At 42.3% G+C, this 20,795-nt stretch overlaps 1 protein-coding gene across 9 annotated transcripts in view; it reads left to right on the top strand.

Annotated features, from left to right (window-relative positions):
- Nucleotides 1-20,795, top strand: part of FOXP1 (forkhead box P1) — a 629,894-nt gene that overhangs the window by 76,092 nt on the left and 533,007 nt on the right. For all 9 annotated transcript variants that reach the window (XM_055110136.2, XM_034956872.3, XM_034956873.3 and 6 more), the window contains exon 3: nucleotides 14,424-14,553. The gene's annotated coding sequence lies outside the window, so the exon portion shown is untranslated. The remainder of the gene's footprint in view (nucleotides 1-14,423; nucleotides 14,554-20,795) is intronic.

Below are 20,795 nucleotides of genomic sequence, written 5' to 3'. Positions count from 1 at the left end.
TAAAATGGGGATAATAACACTTCATTGGATTTTGCAGTAGCCTAGCATATGTAATGTGCTTATTCCTGTCAGCTGGCACACAGTAAGTACTCAAATAACTTTAAAAAGAAGCAGTTTTGGGCTGGGTATCGTGGCTCCTGCCTGTAATCCCAGCACTTTGGGAGGCCAAGATGGGTGGATCACGAGGTCAGGAGATCGAGACCATCCTGGCTAACATGGTGAAACCCCGTCTCTACTAAAAATAGAAAAAATTAGCCGGGCATGGTGGCGGGTGCCTGTAGTCCCAGCTACTCTGGAGGCTGAGGCAGGAGAATGGCGTGAACCCGGGAGGCAAAGCTTGCAGTGAGCCGAGGTTGTGCCACCGCACTCCAGCCTCGGTGACAGAGCGAGACTCCATCTCAAAAAAAAAAAAAAAGCAGTTTTGCAACATATCATTCAATAGACATTTGGTAAGCAGGTATGATTTGGGGCTCACGTTTCCTTCTATGCCCTTGTTTGTTTTTACAATACTTTTTAATGGTTGCATAATATTTCATTATCATATGAATCAGAAATAGTTTTTAACTGACATTTATTTTTCTGTTTTCATATACTAGATAATGCTGTGATGTATTCCTTTGTGACCTTGTAGTTGAATTTTCCCCAGTGATTACTATTTTGTTAAAAGCATGCATTCCTGTTCACTCCTTACTCTTTGGAAGGGATTCTAAGTCTTGTTGAAGCATATCACCACCCAACTGGAAAGGCGGTGTCAGTTTACCCTGGCCCTGGCTGTGCATGAGAGTACCTGTTTCTATTTGTGAAACTTTAATGTAAAATTAGATCAATGGGCATGAAAGAAAACTGGGGCATAATTAAGTTCTGTGGTTCGCTGACCCAAATCTGGTACCATGAAGGACTGGCAGCAGCTCACACATTTGAGAGAGGAGAGAGCAGTCGGGGACACTGTTGTTCACTTAGTTGTGTGGTCCAAGCAAAGATGAGAACAGCAGCTCTCAGGTGTGGAGCAACCGTTGCTGGTTGACTAGGCATTGAGCACAGTGCTCTCCAATTGGATAATTTAATCTCAGCAATGCTTGGAGGTAGGGACTTTCATTAGCCCCATTTTATAGAAGCAGAAATGGAGGTTTAGAGAAACTGTAAAGTGTGCAGAATTACAAGGCTACTCTATGGCAACGTTGGGAGCTGAACCCAGGTGCCCTGATGTTCAGCTTCCTGCTCTTGTCTTAGGATATTAGAAATGGAGGTGGAAATCTGGATGCAAGAGCCAGCACTGAGCCTAAGTCAAGGGCAAACGTGGTAGCTGGCTGGTACTGAGGGGAAGGACCAGCTTCCCCCAGTTGTTCAGCTTCCTGCTCTCGTCCTAGGATATTAGAAATGGAGGTGGAAATCTGGATGCAAGAGCCAGCAGCGAGCCTAAGTCAAGGGCAAACGTGGTAGCTGGCTGGTACTGGGGGAAGGATACCGTGGAACCCCTTAGTTGGAAAAGTTATCAGCTAGTTGGAAAAGAAAACCTGGGGCTTTGGCGAACACAGGGAGGTGAGGAGGGGGAGCCAGTGTAGGGAGCGTGTGCGGATTCGAATAGCAGATATGCCGCCATGGAGACAGGAGATGTAAAACTACCACTTGCCGTGTTTCAAGGTTTACATGCATTATCCCACTTAATCTTCAAACCACTCCATGATGTAGGAAGTATCATTACCTCTGTTTTGCAGCTGATGAAACAGAGGCCCAGAAAACTTAAATAGGGTTGGACCACGAGTAGCACAGCCAGGATCGGACCCCAGGCAGCCAACTCCCAACACTGCCGAAGCCAACTGCGAACTAAGGCTCAGTGGAGAATTTGCAACCTGGGATATATTTGTTGGAAGTGATTGCTCCCTCCTTTTGAACTTTGCAGCAATTATTGTCTGTAGAATTCATCTGGCAATTAATCATGTACTCCCTGTGACAAGGCTCTTATTGTTGTCTTGAAATGTTATTTAAATCGCACATTGTTATTTAACTTCTTGCCCTGAGAGGCAGACTGTGCCTGGGTATCCCCCACCTCACCCAGTGCATGTGTACCACAGTGCAATAAATGTTTGATTTAATTTCATTTGAGAGGCTTCCGGGCGGAAGTGATAATCTCATCCTTTAGACTTTAGTGACAGGTGACATTCGTGGAGGGGAAGAAGTAGGAGAGGAAGGGGGACGATGCCCACAGATGTGATTCAGAAGAAAATGGGAGAATTGAAGGGAGACCGAGAGAAGAATAGAAAGCATCCCTCTTCAGGGCTGGGCGCAGTGGCTCACGCCTGTAATCCAAGCATTTTGGGAGGCCGAGGCAGGCAAATCATGAGGTCAGGAGATCGAGACTATCCTGGCTAACACGGTGAAACCCTGTCTCTACTAAAAATACAAAAATTTAGCCAGGCGTGGCGGCAAGCGCCTGTAATCCCAGCTACTCTGGAGGCTGAGGCAGGAGAATCGCTTGAACCTGGGAGGGGAGGCGGAGATTGCAGTGAGCCAAGATCACACCACTGCACTCTAGCCTGGGCAACGGAGTGAGACTCCATCTCAAAAAAAAAAAAAAAAGCATCCCTCTTCTACAGTCCAATAGGAGGACTGAGTGCATGCCTCATATGCCGTCATAAACTCCCTCCTTGTCTCCTGTCTTGGGGGAGATGTCCTGTCTCATTTCCAAGCTGCACTACCAGGGGTGACTTGGGTCCTTGCTTTTCTGCTTCCCGGGTTTACCTGACTTCACGCAAGAAGCCAAGGGTTTTAGACAGTGGGAGGCAACGTAGAGGTCTGAACAGAATTATAACTCTATGTTGCTAGGTTGGCTTTATTTTGGGAACCCTTCCGAACGTTCCTACTTTTCCTGTTTGAGCTGTTGGAAAAATGGTACTCAGTAGTATTCATTGGTGGTTAAGGGACGAGGCTTGGGTTCCAGAAAGATGTGGCTCTGTCACTAACTGTGGTCTTGGGTAAAGGACTTCCCTTCACCAGCCTTGGTTCGTTCATCTGTAAGATAATAGCATTTACTCTTGCCACCGTTATAAGGCTTAATAAGAGGGTGCATGAAAATGCTATGGACAGAGTACCTCATGTGCAGTGCAGCACAGGCTTTGCACATGTTAGTTGGACTTAGAACTGGAAGTACCCAGGAGAATATCCAAAAGTCCTACGACCGCATTGAACACCAGGGTGAAGGACCAGCGTGTTCCTTTCCTTTCTCATATTTGCAACAGAAATGTCACCACTTGGGCTCCGTGACACTTTTCTTGATGACATTGTCCTGATCATCAGCTCTTCCCTTGGCGCCTCGAGACATTTCCAAACCACATCATTCCACACACCCTGGAATGTGCACGTTTCCTTTGTCAGAAGGAACTGTGGCCATCAGACGTTGGACAGCTCTGAGCCGGGTTGTTTTCCTCTCATCTACTTACTGTTGTGCTGAAGTTTGGTTTTATTTTTTAATGTTGTAAGAATTGTCTGGAAGTTATTCTTCAGTCATTTCATTAGTCATTTACTTTCTTGGTTTTGAAAATTGAGGAAAAATTACTTTGAGGCAGTGGGTCAGATGAGCGTGGCTGGCTGGGTAACCCATTCCCCGCTGAGTCACCTGTCTGCTCAGACAACTAAATGCTGAAGTATGCTTGATGACTAGTCACTGGCCAACGTCATATTAATCTGAAATTTCGTTTCTGCTCCTTTTAAGTTACGGTAGCTTTGGTTCCTTGGTGGGTTTTTTGAAAGTGCTCCAAGTATTGTATTGATTGGATGATGTAGCCTGGAATTCTCGGTTATCCCTCAAAGTGTTTTTTTCGATTTGAGGCATAAAATTATGACATAGTATTGTTCAAAAAGATGGGATTCAAATGCCTTCATTTTATAAGAAGGGAAACTCAGGTTCCGAGAAGCTCACTGACTTGCAAAACATCTCAAACAGTTGTTGGCAAAGCTGGGATGGCGTTGATCTTCCTGGGAATTTGTGATGTGTACTCACCCCCTGGGTCTTGCTGCCCTTCTGCTAAAACTACCTGGAAATTATTTATTTTGGTCTTCTTCCTTGATAGGAGAGAATCTGAAAGTCAGCAATAGTGGCTGCTTCCAAATGCCCTTGGCTCCTTCTCCTGACCCTCTAATGAGCATGTCCCCAGAGCATGTTATAACCTTGGAAAACAAGGCTACTTAGTATGTTTGTACTCTGATGCCTGTATGTTCTGTACATGATCTGGCCTGAATGATGGATGAGGCTCCATACAGGCTTCCTGTGTCTTCTGCCATTCTCCCCTCCCTACAGTACCATACCTGACGAAATAATAACATCGAGTCACTGAGGAGGTTTACCATAGTGTGGTGCTACAACCTTAATTCGTGTTTTTTTTTTTTTTTTTTGAGACAGAGTCTCGTTCTGTTGCCCAGGCTGGAGTGCAATGGCACTCTCTTGGCTCACTGCAACCTCCACCTCCTGGGTTCAAGTGATTCTCCTGTCTCAACCTCCCGAGTAGCTGAGATTACAGGTGTGTGCCACCACACCCAGCTAATTTTTGTATTTTTAGTAGAGATGGGGTTTCATCATGTTGAAATTCTGTTTGCTTTTTAACTTAACTTGAGCATAAGCTTAGAAGATGATTTGGGGGCTGGGGGCTTTATTTATTTTAGCAAGTAATTTGGCCTGTATTTTTATTCCTTTAAGTAATTTGTAACTAACTACAAAGGCCTCTGGTAAGATGGCTTTTGTTTCTAGTTGGAACATGGAGACCAAGAGAACTCTCTAGAAGACAGATTTGGCTCCACTGCTATGGGACTTCACACTTACCTCCACAGAGGGGCTCTTCTGATGCCTCTATGTAAACAGCACTTTTAAATCCTACTTCAAGGACCATTGGTTTTCTCTCAAGAGATATGTTCCTTTTTTTTCTTCTTTTAACTCTTTTGTTATTTTCCTCCTTTTCCAATAATGGAAGGCTTTTCAGTTTTACATTAGAGGCTCCTACTTGTTTTTTTTTTTTTTTTTTTTCTAATTGTAAAGCAGGCAAAAATCATCACAGAAAACAGATCTCAAAAGAATTGCACTTAGTGTTGTGACCTAGTTGGTTTCTTCATTCTTTGAAACATTATTTGATTTTTCCTCCCATATTAGCTGTTATGTATGCCGGTTACATAACCTTAATTTTTCTCGGAAAATATGGATGTCATCAATTAATAAGACTACCCCTGCTGGTGTTATGGCTGGCTTCTTCTAGAATGTTCCCACTGGGGAAACTGAGGCTTAGGTTTGATACTGCAGGATTTGCCATTGTAATGTTTTCCTTTTAGTAACATCATCATTATGAATATAATTCTTGTTCTCATCCAGTAGAGAGCCTTGGTTACCGGCAACCCAGTTCAAGCCTTTGAATAGATACATAGGGATCACCTCTCTAGTGTGAAGATGAAAATAATATAATTTGTTTACCACCTTGAGTTGTTTACCACAGGCTGTGAAAAATATGTTTTGAATTTAAAAGTGTGAAAAATAAGTGTGCTAGCTATCAAAAAAGCTCTCCCCTCAAAGTAAACATGTTTATAGAGCAAGACTCAAAACAAAATACTTGATAAGCCTAGCCAATCAAAAGAAAGTAAACATGTTTACCACAAAAGCCTTATAAAGAACCCAGATGGCAGCCAGCTCTCTGTTCACTTGACCGTCCTTCCAGGGAGCTGCAGAGGCTCCCCTGGGCCTTGGGGACAGGGCCGCCTCTTGCCCTGCTAGCAGGGGGCCTGCCTTGTGCTAGCTGTGCTCAGTTAGCTAGACCCAGTTTGCCAGTGGGAACGGAAGGTTTGTGTTTTCTGCCATTTAATTGAATCATGAGTGGAAGGTATTTGTGAAAATGATTCTGGAGTTCCCATGATTCTTAAAGAGCAACTTGTTATAGATAGGGTGCCAAGTGGGCTTCTGGGGGACTCTTCCTGGCTCCCCAAAAGAGCCTTCCTGATGAGCGTCACGCCTCCCAACCTTCTGTGTTCCAGGCGCTGTCATGCCACCATCCAGGATATAACCTGCAAATCCCAGACCCTGCCTTGCTGATCTCACTCTGCGAAAGAAACCAAAGAGCTTGAACAGGAAGTCAGTAGAAAAGACAAGGCCATCTTGAGGGATACCGGGGTTTTCAGGGCACTGGGTACCACGATATGAGTCTTAGATGATGTAAAAGACACCGAGTTCAGAAACGTGAAGGTGGATTGTGTGCACTGGGAGGAGCAATGGATTCAAGGTGGTTAGTGGCATTAAATTATTTTGACTATAGTCACCTTGCTGTACTATCAACTACCAGGTCTTATTCATTCTTTCTATTTTTTTGTACCCATGCAATGAACATTTTCTTCGAAAGGTCATGTTGTTGTTCAAAAGTGTTTTCACCTTTTGGGCTGGGCACGGTGGCTCACGCCTATAATCCCAGCAATTTGGAGGCCAAGGTGGGTGGATCATGAGGTCAGGAGATTGAGACCATCCTGGCCAACATGGTGAAACCCTCTTTCTACTAAAAATACAAAAATTAGGTGGGTGTGGTGGTGCGTGCCTGTAATCCCAGCTACTCGGGGGGCTGAGGCAGGAGAATCGCTTGAACCAGGGAGTCGGAGGTGGTGGTGAGCCGAGATGGCACCACTGCACTCCAGCCTGGCAACACAGCGAGACTCCGTCTCAAAAAAAAAAAAAAAAAAGAAAAGCATTTCAGAGTTTGGATTTTTTTGATTAGTGATGCTCACTCTGTAGTAAAATACCTGAGAAAGGTGTTGAAGAGCATTTTTGCCATTTATTTATTTATTTAGAGACGGAGTCTCACTCTGTCACCCAGGCTGCAGAGACTTGATCTGGGCTCACTACAACCTCTGCCTCCCGGATTCAAGCAATTCTCCCACCTCAGCCTCCCGAATAGCTGGGATTACAGGCACCCGCCACCACACCTGGCTAATTTTTATATTTTTGGTAGAGACAGGGTTTCACCATGTTGGCCAGGCTGGTCTTGAATTCCTGACCTCAGGTAATCTGCCCATCTCAGCCTCCCAAAGTGCTGAAATTACAGATGGGAGCCACTGTGCCTAGCCATCCTTGACATTTAGAAGTAACTGCCAGTTGGCTGGGCAGGAAGCGGTGGTTCCCTTACATGTGACTATGAATAGAAGGGTTTCCATGGATCTTGGAATCACGGTGGAGGAAGGTGATGGTACTTTCCTTGAGGGTAGGTGACAGCTGAGGTGGGCTGTTGGCAGAGGAACGACTTGGCTGTAACAGGAATTGAAGAGAGACCAACTCTTTCTTTTTTAGTTGCTTGAAGTTGAAAGATGTAGAATGAGTGGCTTCTGGAAAAGGAGAGAGGGGACATCTTTAAGGGTAAAAGGCAAGTCTCTCCATTCATCCAGATGATGGTAGTGGAAGATGGTGGAGAGAGGTGAGCACTAAGGCCCAGGGGAAGGAGGAATGGAGTTTCTTCAGTACAGAAGGGAGATTCTGGAGTGTTCTGAAGCAGGCAGGATGATGGTCTATCTCATCCCCGAAGAGGCGAAGTGATCGGTTAGGTCAGTTGTTCTCTAGAGCAGGGTTTGGACATAGATGGGGGAATGGAGCAGACAGATGCCACAGGAAAAATCTCACTAGCCTGCGAGTTTCAAATGGAATATTCAGGAGATTGTTAGTGAAAAAGAGAGCAATAAACAAACAAACCAAAAAGGTTTCAGGTTGAGCCTCAGAGCTAGAAAAGTAATTACGTAATTCCCCATGTGTTCTAATTAGTCTAGTGGGTTTACTTAAAAATTTGTTTTTGAGCATAGATACCAATAAGTCCTCTGGTGAGTTGAAAGAAACCTTACTAGTGGAAGATTAATAAAAGGAATAGTGATTGGTTAGTTTTAGGGAACTTCACTGAAACAAAGTTAGTTAAATGGGCTTGCCCAAACCATGGAGGTTGGTGTAGTGACCCATTTGGTTAAATCTGGTGACCATTTTTTACCAGAACTTTATTAGAACTTAGCGCTAAAGACAGATGCTTATTTAGGGCACGTTTGAGTTATTATTATTATTATTATTATTTTAAAAACAGAAGTATTATTTGTTCTTCTTTTCCTAGCCTATGAATTGAGGTGGATTGGCATCTTATTTATGAGCTGACAAACACATACCTTTTTTTGCAGCTGATGTGCTTTTTTGAACTGGGTTCAGCATTGTCAAAAAGTTATTCACAGGAGTTGGTGATGGAGCCTGCTCCACCCACTTCTGTTCCCTTTCTATTTTGGTGCCATTTGCAAGAAAGGAAACTAAGTTTGTAAATTAGAGAAGGATTGAAGCTCTCACAAATGCACTTCTTATCAGGTTGTGTAACAGATTAGACAGAGCAGGCTCCCTCTTGCTGTGGCACGTGGGACCCGAGGAAACATCCATGCAAACTCCATGAGGTGGCCTTGGCCAGGGGACTCCCAAGTTTTCTGGCCAATCTGATTTAGTTGCATTTAAAAACGAACAATTATGAAGATGTATATATCTGTATGTCTGTATGTTTATATGCACATATGTATACTTGTGCGTGTTTATATGTGTGCGTATATACATACGTATATTATGTGTGTGTATAAAATTGCCATTTAGCATTCTCAAACCAAGGGAGATCCAGTGGGCAACACATTGAATTTGACTTTTGCATAAGGGTCCCTGATGGAAATAGATGGCTTTTAGTTCTCTTAGGCCTTAAGTGGACTAGGGGAGGCAGAGGAGGGCTGAAAGAACCCAGAGAGAGGAGTTGTGTGGAGAGAGCTGCCTGGCAGGGTTGCCACTGGTCAAAGAGGGACTCAGAACTAGAGAAATGAATACCCCATCTTCTGTGGCGTCCTGAGATGAGAGCTCCCATTGGTTGGACAGAGAGCGGCCTTCTAGGACACAGAGCTGGGTGGGGGATAGTGAGTGGAGCCTCTGGAGAAGCAGATGGAAACCATCCAATGCATTTTGTTCTGGAAACAGCTATGCAAGGTAACTGCCATAACTCAACCAGGTAACCCATGGGAGAGGTCAAGGTGGGAAATGAACTCCTTCCTAGATCTTCAGGGTGGGGATAGAGCATCTAGCTTTAGAGCACTGGTTCTCAAAGGATGGTGCCCGGATCAGTAGCATCAGTATCACCTGGGAACTTGCTAGAAATTCTCAGGCCCCATCTTGGACCTGTGGAATGCAAAACTGCAGGAGAGGCCCAGCAATCTGTGTTTTACAAACCCCCCTGGAGATTCTGGTGCTTGGTCAAGATGTCTGTGAGTTGCTGGAGGCTCAGCATATGATGTCAGTTTGCTGAGAGGGCCTTTGTTGGCATGCTCAGAAATGCCCGTGATGAGCATGTTGTCTGTTATCAATCCACTGCTTGAAATTCTGCAGTTCCTCAATCCTCTTTTTTTAGGATAGACATTCTTCAATAGAAATGGAATACTTGATTACATTTAGGCCATGGAGGCCAATACCCAGTGCAGTTCATTCCTTTAATTTTTAAGCTCTTCTCTCAGCTGTGCAGGCAAGTTCCAGGGCAGACTTTTGGAGGTTGAAAAATAGATGCAAATGCTGTCTGTGCTGTTGTTGTTTTCCTGGTGCCTGGCAGTGTTTGGTAAACAACTTGATTGCTAGGTCCCGGCCTCAGGGAACCACAGCTGCTCTTTCTAGCTCCCTGCAGACTTTTGTACTGAGCAGGGATTGCTTCAGGGAAAAATAAACAGGGGAGAACAAAACAAGAAAACATCACTTGTTGTTTTGTTTCTGCCTCTACCTGTTTTTCTAGAGCTGTTTTGCAACCACAGGCCCTGGGATTTGGGTTCCTTTGCTTTACAAAAACAAGGCAGGCCCCGGTGGCATTCCACGCTTCTCTCTCCATGGCTAGACTGTGGCATTTGGAGTAGCCACAGGACTTGGAAAGCATTGGAAAGGACTTAGTAGCCACTGCCAGAACGCATGCATTTTTAAATATGTAAATTGAAAAGGGAGAAAGCTTCATTCTTTCTAATGACCCCCAAGATGGTAATCTGGCTTTTCAAATCTCTAGGAAAACAGATTGAATATGGCACAATTAATGTTTCAGCACTTCTCGGCTTTTCTCTAAAATATTTTAATGGGCTTTCAATTTATTGCAGCTCTTGATTAGCAGGGTTGAGGCAGGGTTACTGCTGACCTCCTGGGCCAAGGTACTTCTGGGGCTGTAGTGAAGTGGAAAAGAACAAAGGTTTGATAGTGTTCTCAGCTGGAGCCTCCCAGGGATGAGCCCCTGGGGGTTCACTGAATAATTCCTTCCCCTAAAGTAGTCAGAGAGCAATGCAGTGTTCTTCAGATCTTTATCAGAGTTACCTGGGGTATCTGTTGGGTAGAACAGCAGATTCCTGGAACTTGTTTAAGAATCTCTGGACTATGGAGGGTGGGAACTTGGGCTTCAAGCTGGTGCCTCCCTGCACACTCACATTTGCAGTCCATGGCCTTGGTGATTGATATTGCTACAGTGTAAATACCGTGAGCTGGGGTAGAAAGCAAGTGGGGGTACTGCTATATTTTAAAAAAATGTTTGAGACTTGCACATTGTTTATTAGTGCATTTACTTTTCACTTACTCTACTTCACAAGTTGGCTGTTCCCTACCTTCTTAAATCAAAAAACTTTCTCCTGGAAATTGTTTCTTTTTGGTCTGAAGTAAGTCTTTTAGAATGTCCTTATAGAGAGGTGATAAACTTCTGTTTGTTTGAAAAAGCTTCTATTTCACCCTCAGCTTTAAGAGATAGTTTTTCTAGTTATACAATTCTACGTAGGCAGGTGGGGGTTTCTGTCATTTTTTTCTTTTCTTTTTTGTTTTTGCCTCTGTACTGTGGAAAGGATAATTTATTTGGGTATCTATCTTCTGGTATTTTTAAAAATTTCAGTTGCTGTATTTTTTTATGTCTAGAGTTCAGAACAGTTAAGTATTTTAGTTAGCTATGGGGTTCCATGAAGAAGGAATTCAGTCCTGTGACTGTTGAATTCTTAACAACACACACACACACACACACACCCCCCACAATGGTGATTCACCCTTTATTTTTAGATATGCCTGGTTACTTTAAAATATTAGAAGTCAAATAAGACAGCACTAATGACCATACACATAGAGCATTGGTTTTTTTTGTCTTTTTGTTGTTGTTGTTTGTTTCTTTTGTTTTTTTAGACAGAGTCTTGCTCTGTCGCCAGGCTGGAGTGCATTGGCGCAATCTCGGCTCACTGCAACTTCCGACTCCCTGGATCAAGCGATTCTTCTGCCTCAGCCTCCCTAGTAGCTGGCGTCACCATACCCAGCTAATTTTTGTATTTTTAGTAGAGACGGGTTTTCACCATGTTGGCCAGTGTGGTCTTGATCTCCTGACCTCGTGATCCGCCCGCCTCGGCCTCCCAAAGTGCTGGGATTACAGGCGTGAGCCACTGTGGCCGGCCACATAGAGTATTGTTTAACCGATTTATGTCTTAGCTAGAAAGCTGCTACTCACTCCAGTCCGAATGAAAACGAAACTCCCACAGGAAACCTCCACCAGCCCTCTCCTCATGGCTGATCTTTGCTGTTGACTTGCCTACTCCTCACCCCCAAGCCTTCGAGTATAATATTCTGACCTGTGAAATGCGTTTTCCACCCAATCTTCCAATTCCTCCCAAAACCTCAAGATAATGAATTCTTCTAGAAAGCTCTTATCTGCCCAGACACCTACTGTGCTTTTCTGTGTCACCCGTACTCCTTCTCTGTGCTTCTGAATCACTCTGGAATCATAAAACTGGAGACAGTGCATGACCTCATCCATCCTTTGCTACAGGGATTGCAACATGTTTGTTTTGTTTAAATATAACTTATTTAAAAAGTTAGCTGCCATCTTTGAAAAATTCTGGAATTTTACTAAATAGAAATCTAGATTACTGCCTTTATTTGTAGAATTGAAAGCTCTTGAGGTTCTTGAGGGTATGTTCCCATGTGGCAGTAATTGGAGGGGGAAGTACAATGGCTTCCCCCTTGAAGCTGATAAAGTGAGGATTTCTCAGCTTGCCACATTCCTTCCCTCTCCCTGTTACCTTACACCTGGCCTTCCTCGCTCATTTGCATTACCTGCCTGTTACAAAATGTGGCCCATGATTGTTAGTACCAGCATGGTCAGGTAGTGCCAAAATTCACTTGAGCAAGCCTGAGTCAGAAGGGTATATCACAAAAACTCAGGACTTTTATATTAGGGTATTGGCTGGAAAATATAGAGTTCCCATGCGCACAAGCTTTATAGAGTTGAGTCAGGCTACTAAAACTCCCTGTGCCTCAGTTTTCTTATCCACATATTGAGTTTAAAATAATAATATCTGCTAAGAACTTTGTTGTAAGAATAGAATGAAATAATGATTATAAAAGACTTAAAACAATACCCAGTACATAATGAGTTTTCAACAAATGGCAATTATATTTTTAGAGAGTACCGAAAAGTTACTTCTTTCAATTGTTGATTCATTTATTCACTCAAAAGATACATATTGAGTACCTTCTATGAGCTGGGAATTTTTCTGAAATTTTGGAGCATTGCGATGAAAAGAAATAGTTCTTTTATCTAATTGAGCTTATATTCTAGTGGGGAAGACAAATGAGCAAATAGATCAGGGCGAAAGCTCTGAAGTAAGCACATAGGATGATATAATTGAGACTAACTTGGAACCTAACTTAAGTAGGTGGGCAGGACAAGCTTTTTGAAGTGGCCTTTGTCCCTAAGTCCCAGTACTGAGAAGGGACCAGTTGTGTAAAGAATGGGCTCATGGCATCTTGGGAAGCTGAGATAGCAAGTGCACCAGCCCTGAGATGGGAAGACACTTGCCTTGCTTGAAACAAAAGGAGGACCACTGTATCTACATTGGTTATAGTTTGGGATTGGGTTGGTAGTTAAGGCAGCGTCAGAGAAGTAGAAAGTGGCCAGATTATGTAGGGCCCTCAGGCCATGGAAAGAAATTCAAATTTTATCCTAAAGATGGTAAACAACTTCAGCCCATTTCTTCATTTCTTTTCTTTTTCTTTTTTTTTTTTTTCTATGTGACATAGACTTCATGGCTTTAGGGAGCATGTCTGAGCCTTGGAAGTACTTCTTGGATCTCAAAGCTGCTTGGAGGCTTGGAGAATAGGACTTTGCCATTTGACTCGAAGTGTGGTCCATGATTGGTAGTATCAGCATCTCCTGGTAGTTTTCTAGAAATGCAGAATCTCAGGCCCACTCCAGATCTAGTGAATCAGAGTCTTCGGGGATGGGTCCCAGGAATCTGTATTTTGAAATGCTCTCCAAAAGATGCTTATGCACAGAAGTTTGAGAAGCATCAATCTAGAATACATCTGGACAGATTTCTACAGGACATGGAGCTATGCTCATTGGAGAGGAATGGAAGCCTTTCCTGGGCACCCAGGGGATGCTGCCAGCCGCCGGGATGCTGGCTCAATAGGGTTAGGTACTGGTGCCAGGCTTAGCATTCTAAGCGCTTGAAAAACTCTCTGGTCACAGCACATCTTCAGTGTTGATGGCAGGTCAGCATGAGAGTGAATCATGGTAAAAACAAAACAAAAACCAAAAATCTCTTTTTAATCAGGAAGCTTAAAGGAGAAGTTAATTAGTTTAAAGTATTTAGAAGAAATGTGCTTCTTTCAAAAAGACAGAAGCTTAGAGGTAGAAGGAACTTGAAGAGCATCGGTTAATGCCCTGACCCTACAGGTGAAGAGACTGGAATCGAGATGATAAATGGCTCTCCTGGGGCCACACTAGTGACTGAAGACCATACCGGGTCCAGAACTCAGGCTTCTCAGCTTTTGAGCCCTGACCATCGCACCGTATGTGCTTTCTTGATGGAAACATCTCCATGAGTATTGCTCTTTATGTAATCCATAATCATTTTTAGAATAAAATAGAATTATTTTGGAGAAAAAAATGATGATTACCTTTCCTACTAGTTTTAATGTTCATTATTAGTACTAGTATTTCTAAAATAATTTAAAATTATTTAAATTTTTACTTTTTTTGTTCTTCGAAAAAGATCATAACTTAATAGGGAATGGTACATTTATCTGTGTAATATTTTAGTTAAAACAGTTTATTGTTACCTGAAGACTTGATAATGGGAAGTGGTATTTTCATATGCTAAAATATTTAAAATATTTGGTACAAAGCCCATAATAAATAACAACTTTACAGTGTACGTGTTGAAGTGATTAGTAAATGTATCTTTCAAAACAGTATTTCCGGTTCATATTTAACAGCATCACACTTGATGTATTGACATACCCTGGCTTGAACGGTGTTTTCCCCTACCTCAAGAATCTATGTCTTGCTGTTTTCAAGTGTAAGGAAGTGGTGGTTTTAGAAGTTACATCTTAGTTATGTGTAAAAAATATTTTTGTGTTGCAGTGTCCCAGAAGCTTTTGTTGACAATTCCAGTTTCCGAACAAAACATTTCGGCAATGGTGAGGGCTTCGATCCCTTCTCTGATTTGCTGTCAGCCATGAACGGATGGATGTGATGCCTGCTAGCCAAAAGGGTGAGTGAATGAATGTTTGTGATTATTCATCTGAAAATTCACAAGACAAAAAGTCCTTCAAGACAGTTGCCCACCCAGGATGAGAGATTCTTATCTTGAAAGAAGGGACAAACTCTGTCATTGTTTTCTGGTGTAATCTTTTCAGATAATTCCTGCGGTGATCTGAGGATTTATAAAAGGCATAATAGGACATAGGATAACTTACTCTGTTGGCTTGTTTGTTTTAATCATACTCTGAAGGATGGACTATCTCAGTTTTGGTCCATGTGCAACATTGAATGAGTAATTGTTTTTTTGGTCCCATTACAACTTGGTGATAACATGAGCCACCAAGAAATAAGACAATAACTTTTTCATCTTGAGTTTTAGGGAAAATTTGAGTCTAATTTGTTCCTTGAGAGAGTCCTATCCCAAACTTTTTGTATGATCAGGACTTATGAGAAAGCCAAAGGATTGGAAACTTGGGATTTTCAAAGATTTTTTGAAAGACTTCTGGAAATTTTTTTGTATCATAATTTACCTCATTAGGTTATTCATTGACTTTTTAGGGGGAGTTTAGAAAGGACATGATGATATTTTTCTCTAAGTGTGTTTTCCATCCATCCTGTTCCTCAGCAATGAATGACTCCCCCTGTAGTAATGAACACTGTGACTTGTCATTAGCAGAGACAATGATTGGTTGAGGCCAGGCATTTTGGGTGACAACTCTGACATCATTTGTGGTAGCCTTGCCATTGGATGAGGTCAGTTTCATGGAGAACCTTATCATTTCAGGGTTTGTATTGAATAGCATTTAATTGGTAAGACCCTCATCTTCTTCTGTCTTAGTGCAGTAATATTGGAAGCAAATTCTAAATAATGGAGAGAAGTGTAGTGAAGCAGAAAGGGCACTGTATTGGGAGTTGGGAGGCTTAATAGTAACCTGGCATGGGGCAAATTAGGCTCTCTCTTTGATTTTTTTTCTTTTTTTTTTTTGGAGACGGAGTTTCCCAATTGTTCCAGGCTGGAGTGCAGTGGCGCGATCTCGGCTCACTGCAACCTCCGCCTCCCAGGTTCAAGCAATTTTTCTGCCTCAGCCTCCCAAGTAGCTGAGATTACAGGCGCCCGCCATCATGCCTGGCTAATTTTTGTATTTTTAGGAGAGACAGGGTTTCACCACATTGGCCAGGCTGGTCTCAAACTCCTGACCTCAGGTGATCCGCCTGTCTCAGCCTCCTAAAGTGCTGGGATTACAGGTGTGAGCCACTGTGCCTGGCTTGATTTTCTATATCTAAAACAAAGCATGTAGGTTAGAGGATCCTATCCTATCAGTGTTGTTGAGGCCCTGGAAATTATCTATTTAAATACCTCAGTTTACAAATGGGACAGCTTAAGTCATGAGTCTAGGTGGGATGGCTAAGTCCCTGGGGTTGGTCTGGACTGGACCATAGCTATTTGGTCATCATTCAGTGGTTCTTTCTAGCTTATTTCAATTACAGAGATTAAGACATCCTGCCCATTTAGCTTTTTAAGCCTCCTCTGATGATATGTCTAAGACAGTATTATGCATTCAATTATTTGGGCCATATGTGTGAAGATTTTATAGCTAGAGGTCATTTTGATGAATCCTTCCCCTTGTGTACATTAAAAAATACTTTAGTTTTATTGTCCAGAGAAACTGTGTTCATAGTGAAGCAACCGGCTCAAACATTAGAGACCAGATGATTTTCAAAGAGCTATTGGCTCGAAAAGGCACTTCCTGCCACAGTTTGTTAACTGATAACTTGTACTTTGCATTTGGTTCTGCTGGAGCTAGAGAGAGAGAAAAAAAAAAATCCAGCCTCCTGTCTTCCCTACAGTATTACTTCTGTCAGTGGCAAGAAATAAGGCAAATAGTAAACAGTAACACACGGGCAAGGATGTCCACAATGAAAAGAAATGGTTAATGGAGTCATGAAATTTTAGAGCTGTTAGTGATCTTTGATGTTTTTACTGGGTGGCCTTGGGCAAGTTGTTCGGTTCTGTCACCTGTGAACTCCTGAGGTTTTCTGTTGCTATGCATGTATGATAGACTTCTGTGGATGGTCTGTAGATTAGTGAACAGGCAGCACATGCTAAGAAAAGTCATATCTTGGCTGGGCATGGTGGCTCACGCCTGTCATCACAGCACTTTGGGAGGCCGAGGTGGGTAGGTCACCTAAGGTCAGGAGTTCAAGACCAGCCTGACCAATATGGTGCAACCTCATCCCTCCCAAAAATACAAAAGTTAGCTGGGCGTGGTGGCGGGTGCCTGTAGTCCCAGCTACTTGAGAGGCTGAGACAGGAGAATTCCTTGAACCCAGGAGGTGGAGGTTGCAGTGAGCTGAGATCGTGCCACTGCACTCCAGCCTGGTTGAGAAAGTGAGACTCCGTCTCAAAATAATAATAATAATAAACAAAAGTCATATCTTTAGGAATTCAGGTAGAGTTGAGAACAAAGCCTTGGTCTGTTTCATATACACATGAGAATTCATCAAAGGGGTTAGAATTCTGAAGGTATTGAAATAACAACAAACTCAGGTTTTTGGTTACCTGTCATCTCTGTCTTTGGTATTGAGAGAGTCTGACTCAATCTCACTATTACAAAATTGATATATGAAATTTAACAAAACCACATGAATGGATTTGTTGAAGATGAGGCTCATTTTATTCATTAATTTCAATTGGATTTGGCCATTATTTGAAAAATCCATCTGAAGAACTGTAATGAAAATGATATCTGTTTTGAAAAAATGTTCTTTTAGGCCTAGTGGAATACTAGATTTTTTGTAAATAAGGCAGTTCTTAGTATTTATCAGACTTTTAAAAACTTCCCTTCTCAGTATTTTTTAGTAGAAGGTAGAGGTGCCTGAAATCCTGTGAGCTGGACCATATGTTCTGATTTTCTATTCTCCTCCCATTTTTTTTTTTTTAAGACAGAGTTTTGCTCTTGTCACCCAGGCTGGAATGCAATGGCACAATCTCAGCTCACTGCAACCTCCACTTCCTGGGTTCAAGTGATTCTCCTCCCTCAGCCTCCCAATTAGCTGGGATTGCAGGTGCCCACCACCACACCCAGCTAATTTTTGTATCTTTTAGTAGAGACAGGGTTTAATTATGTTGGCCAGGCTGGTCTCGAACTCCTGACCTCAGGTGATCTGTCCACCTGAGCCTCCCGAAGTTCTAGGAATACAGGTGTGAGGCACTGTGCCTGGCCCCATTTTTTTCTCAAGGTGCATTTCCAAGGCTTGCTCAGAGGACTCACTCTCTTCCTCTGTGCTGCAGTGACTGGCCTTCCGTGCATTATGCATCTGATAGTTAGTCATTCCATTGTCAAACATTTATTCACAGTCCTGTGCCTTTTAGAACTTTACAGTTTATTGAACAAGCAAAAGAAGCACCAATTAATTGTTACAGCTGATAATTTGGAGTCTTTAGGCTTGAAATAAACTCTAATTCTGAGTGAAGTGTTTCATGGTAAGTATCCTCCTGGTAGACCAGGGTCAGAGTCACAGAGGTAGGCATCCAGAACAACAAATTGCTTCACTCAAACACAAGGAAATGAAACCATGAAATAAAAGGTTTGCACAAATAGATCATTATGGCCAACTTTTTAAGGTCAGAAGATGGGTAATGTACTCGATTGATGCCGGCGGTAACCATGCTTGCATAACAAATTAACTTAGAGGCAGGAGACAGCGAAAGAAGGGCTGAGCACTTCGTATCTCTCTTTGTGCTGTGGTTCTTTAATGCCACCGTTCACCAGGAAGGAGTCAGAGTTGACTCCTGTTTCCTGGTGTGAAGCTTTAGTTGACACTGGTACCTATAGGATGCACATCACAGGACTTCCAGAGTGAAGGCTGGCAATGCCTGCTGCATATTTAATAGGCAGTTAGCCACAGTCTTATTAATAAATGTGATCATAGCAATTTGCATTTGCATAGAGTTGTTTTGAGAAGGGCTGACTAGAGATGGCGAATGTGTTGGTTTGTTCGTCTGTCTCTGCTCTGTCATTGCATCGTCTCTACCACTAGGTTGTCCCTTGCTGGTAGATCTGGTGAAAAGACATAAGCGTCATGCAACATTCATTGTTATGTGTTATTTGCTTACAACTGTTTTCCCTTATTTGCCCAGCCTTCCTCTTTTGATGTCTCTCATAATCAAATTGCTACCTTTTGACTTACTAGGAAGAGATAAATACATGGGCAAATGCATCCTTCTCACCAAAGACTTGGTGAAGGGCTACATTTTTGGCTGGGAGTTCCTTTCTTTTTAAAATAAAACTCGAGAATATGGACTTTCCGTGACCGGTTTTGGGGTGGGGCGGTGGTGGCGCAGCTTCCAGAAGGTATGTGCAGCTGGCAGGTACCTTGGGCCAGGAGAGCCAGCCGACAGGGTTCCTTTCTGGTCTGCCATGTGCTGCAGCCTGTCAGGGGGCCAGCCCACTGTGTTGTGCTTAAACTTCCAGTCTCTGGAATTTTGACTTTGAAAAGTAATTTTAACAATTTAATAAACTACATAATATGTTTTATAAGCTGGAGCGAATGATCTTAAGTATTTTGGTCTCTTTCATAACACAATGAACCTAATATTGGTAAAAATACAGATCTTCACTCACACCATAAAGAGAGGCTAGATTTAATAAGCAGTTACGAGTGCTGGCAGCTGCCTATCAGATTGTATCACTCGGGCTCCCGCATGCGAAGACAGTGTCAACTTATATTTTATCTGTGAAGTATTTTCGATGCGTTTATTTTGCCTTTCTCTCCAGTTCCTAACCCAATACAAGTAATGTAATTGGCTAAATATTTTCCACATAGCTAACTGGCTAGGGGCCAAGGTGGAAACCATTGTCTGGCTTGATGAAGATCAGAAATTAACATGACATTTACGTGGAGGTAATGGAATATATTAGTAATGTAGTAATTCAGGATGGTGAGAGACAGTGTCCATCCCTTCCTGCCCATAAGCAGCAGGAGGTGTTCAGCAGCTGATGAAAGAACCTCCACACCCCCACCCCAGTTCCCTAGTACCACACAGCAGTAGTCAGCCCGTCCCTGTGTCAAATTTACTTTTAAGTTCTTCAGACAGAACTGTAAGACAAACTAATGAATTATTCCATTTGTCAATTAAAAAATAAACCCCCCAACTCCTATTTTAAGATTAAATTCCAATTAGAAGGTTGCATTTAATTCAGAAGCTATAACATTGTTTTAATGAATTCTGTTGGAGGTGACAGTTTATATGAGATAAATTTATATGGTGTAGATAGATATAAATTCATTGGATAATGTTAAACATGTTACTTCATATATATTAGCTGTGAAATTTATTTCTTCTCTGGTTAGGTCCCTAAGGAGGTAGAGTCAAAGGGAAAAACATATCTTCAAAGAAAGAACCCTTTCTGTCCTTTCACATATTTGCTCTAAAACAGCCTTTTCTCACTTTTATTAAAAAAAATCTGTTAAATTTCTGCATTAACTGAATTTATGATTCTTGGTGTATGCTATTTATAAAATTGAATATAGGTTTTATGATATAGGAAATTAGTCTAGGAATGAGAATATGATCCAACTTTGTAATAAAGGTAATCTGCATTTATATTGCAGGTATTTTCCATTCCTCTCTAAGCCCCTTACGGGATTATACACACATTTTTCTGGACATACAAATTCACCATAAACTTTTAATGTATTGGGCAGACTTTTGTTCACATGATACCTACACAAAACATCAAACCTTTTGGCTAAATTAGAGGTGGCAAACATTCTTGACACACTTTCGATTTTATAGTTCCCCTTTTCTGTGCCCATCCTGTGCCTTGGCAGACATCATTGAATTGGTCATATTCTTTCCTTTACTGAGTGTAGATGTGGCCTCAGAATTATTCCACCTAAATTCTTGTAGGCAGGCTTACAGAGTCACCATTTACATTTACAATGCAGTGTATAAGGTATAAGGCCGGGGCTTTTGAGTGATCTTTGCAGTTTGTCTTTGTATACCCAGTACTTACCCTAATATCTGGCAGACAGTTTTTAAACAGTCCATATTTCACATATTAATGAAAGAATCTGGGCTGGGTGCTGTGGCTCATGCCCGTAATCCCAACACTGGGAAGCCAAGGTGGAAGGATTGCTTGAGGCCGGGAGTTTGAGACCAGCCTGGGCAATATGTGTGTACCACATTGACTTGTTAGGTAGTTTATTTTCTACCCTTCAACTGGTTTTTGTGTTATGTCTGTGAAA

Source organism: Pan paniscus, chromosome 2, assembly GCF_029289425.2.
Source record: "Pan paniscus chromosome 2, NHGRI_mPanPan1-v2.0_pri, whole genome shotgun sequence".
NCBI classification, from domain to species: domain Eukaryota; kingdom Metazoa; phylum Chordata; class Mammalia; order Primates; family Hominidae; genus Pan; species Pan paniscus.
This window is presented reverse-complemented; position numbering and strand designations above follow the sequence as displayed.